The sequence below is a fragment of the Alosa pseudoharengus genome, unplaced genomic scaffold (genome assembly GCF_046254945.1).
Source record: "Alosa pseudoharengus isolate Yale_2024_CS ecotype anadromous, Long Island Sound unplaced genomic scaffold, YU_APseudo_1.1 YU_APseudo_1.1_scf_12, whole genome shotgun sequence".
NCBI classification, from domain to species: Eukaryota; Metazoa; Chordata; class Actinopteri; order Clupeiformes; family Clupeidae; genus Alosa; species Alosa pseudoharengus.
The window spans coordinates 32,819,606-32,822,283 of record NW_027468587.1 but is presented as its reverse complement, the minus strand read 5'-3'; the positions used below and the strand labels follow the sequence as shown (position 1 = coordinate 32,822,283).

Sequence of the window (2,678 nt, the reverse complement as noted above, 5' to 3'; positions counted from 1 at the left end):
CTGGCCTGCCGGGGGGCCCTGGGCAGAGGCTCTGAGGTCTGTTTGACCGTACGGAAATGAGGAGAGGAAAAGAGGGAGAGAGGGAGAAGGAGGGAGAGAGGGAGAAGGAGGTAGGAAGAGTAAGGGTTCCCCCTGGAGAGTCACGCAGCATACGCTCCTGCAGTGCTGGCAGAGCCGGTGGAGTTCGCCCCCCTTTCAAACGCTCCCAATTAGTGGAATGATTAAGGCTGTCATCGGCGCAGCTGGGCTCTTTACGCAGTGGTGCGTGTTGGGGTCGGGCCGGCCGCCGTGTGGTGTGGTGTGGTGCGGCGTGGCGCATGACGCATCGTGGAAGAACCCCGTCACGGTGGCCAGAGAAGAAACACATCAGTGTGCTCTGCGGCTTCCTCTCCTCCTGCGCAGAAGGGATTTCCCGAGGCACGCTCAAAGACATCATCTCTCCCTCTCCTTCTCTCCTTCCCACTCTCTCTCTCTCTCTCTCTCTCTCTCTCTCTCTCTTGTTCCCTCTTCTCCCTCTCCCTCTCTCTCTCTCTCTCTCTCTCTCTCTCTTGTTCCCTCTCTCTCTCTCTCTGTTCCTCTCTTCTTTGATTCTGTGTGAGGGGGGGTGTCATAAATAACCTCTATGCCTGGTTACGGTGTAGCACAACACAACAACAGTGTCTTAAATGTTCCGGTCTTAAAAAAAGATAAACACACTCGTCAAAGCATGACCGTGGTTCATCTGGTGTGCCTTGAGTGTGTGTGTGTTTGTGTGGGTGTGTATGTGTGTGTTTTTGTGTGTGTGTGTGTTTGTTTTTGTGTGTGTGTGTGTGTGTGTGTGTGTGTGTGTGTGTCTCTCCAGCTTTTATGAATAATTTCTTCCTCATCCACAAAGCCAGCACTCAGGCCTGGGAGAGTTGGGGATGCTGCTGTTGTTGTGTAGCAGGTCCGGCTGGGGACAGTCTCACAGAGACACAGGACAGACCCCTGGCCCTCGTATAAACACAAACTGTGTGATGGAAAGAAAGCAAGAGAGAGATGGGAAGAAAAAGCCATCAATCTTAAATGACTTTGCCCCTCCATGTGTTCAAGAACGAGTTGAAGCACAGCGAAATTCAATTTTCTTGGTGTACTCACACACACACAGACACATAAAACCCGATCTTGTACATGATTGCATGAAGTTATACAATCTTAGAAATGGCTCTGCGTAATCAACTCATTGGAGAGCAGAGATTTGTGGGACAAAGACAGTTAAGAAAAGAGACAGGCAGAGAGAGAAAGAGACGGAGAGAGAACATGACAGTTACAGAAAAAAGAGGGATGTAGAGAGAGAGAGAGAGAGAGAGAGAGAGGTCCGAGCACCAGGCCTGTGTTGCCGTGTCTCTGGCTCCTTGTAAAGGCCCATGATGAAAGTGTTTCGCTGTCAGGGAGCATTAGTCATCGGGCTCCACTGTGCCACTGACAGAGGAAGAGCTGTCCTGCAAGGGCTCATGGGAGATTTACGAGCTGAGGGGTGTCCAACTCGGCCGTGACGGGTGGGGGGCGGTGAGGGCTGTCCGTTTGCGAACCACTCGGCCACAAGAGTGTGTGGTGACAGCTCGGGTAGAGACCCACCTCCCTCTCGCCCCCCATCCCCCGCCCCCCCCAGTGTCCCCTAAAGTCACTAGTGACCTGCGGGGCCTCGTCCATCAGGCGGGGAAGTGGCCCAGGGTAACCCTGAGTTAACAGACGCGATGCTTTATGGGGTGCTGAAGCCGACCTTGCTCTCCAACGGGACTCCGTTTCACTCTCCACTATTGCTGTCTCCTCAGTTTCATTCTGTAGATTTCCCTCATTCACTCTCTCTCCCCCTCTCTCTCTCCCTCTTTGTCTCTCTCTCTCTCTCTCTCTGTTTGTGTTGTCCTCTATGTCTCTGTCTGTTTTCTCTTTCTCTTTAAAGTGGCCTCTTTTTACAGTAGTGTTGACCCCCCCTCCTCCTCCACTCCTCCCTCTCCTTTTGAAGTGGGGTTTGTTTTCAGATCGTCTGCAGACCCTGTGTAAACAGCACGTCACACAACAGCCTTGTCCTAAACTGGCTTTGACAAGTAAACAAGGCCATCCATCATGTGGACCTACTCATCATCCCTCTCTGTTACAGTACATCACTGTCTCACTCCATCTCAAATTCAAATTCAAAGGAGCTTTTTGGGTACAGTGTTGCCAAGGCTAGTGTTGCAGATAACACGGTAAATAGAGATGCAGCAATGTGGGAGTAAACATGACAAATACATCATCACACATCACTCAGAGTGGATATAAACATGTCAGCCTCGTGACCAGTGTGCCTCTCTATTAGCAGATCCAAATGTGTGCCACGCCTGGTTATGCTCTTGCTCTTTACTGTTCCCCTCCATCTCTGGGTCTCTCATGCCCACCAATGGCATTCTACCTGTCTGTCTGTCTCTGTCTATATTTGTATCGTTGTCTGCGTGTATCTGTCCACCTGTCTGTATCTCTGTCTATCTGTTTCTATGTTATGGTATCTTTAAGTATAGTATATATACTCTTTTGATCCCGTGAGGGAAATTTGGTCTCTGCATTTATCCCAATCCGTGAATTAGTGAAACACACTCAGCACACAGTGAACACACAGTGAGGTGAAGCACACACTAATCCCGGCGCAATGAGCTGCCTGCATCAACAGCGGCGCTCGGGGA

The 2,678-nt window shown here is 50.7% G+C and overlaps 1 protein-coding gene across 1 annotated transcript in view; it reads left to right on the top strand.

Moving 5' to 3' along the window:
• The window catches only part of vps13b (vacuolar protein sorting 13 homolog B), a 330,552-nt gene that overhangs the window by 258,683 nt on the left and 69,191 nt on the right, over nt 1-2,678 (top strand). The window lies entirely within an intron of this gene.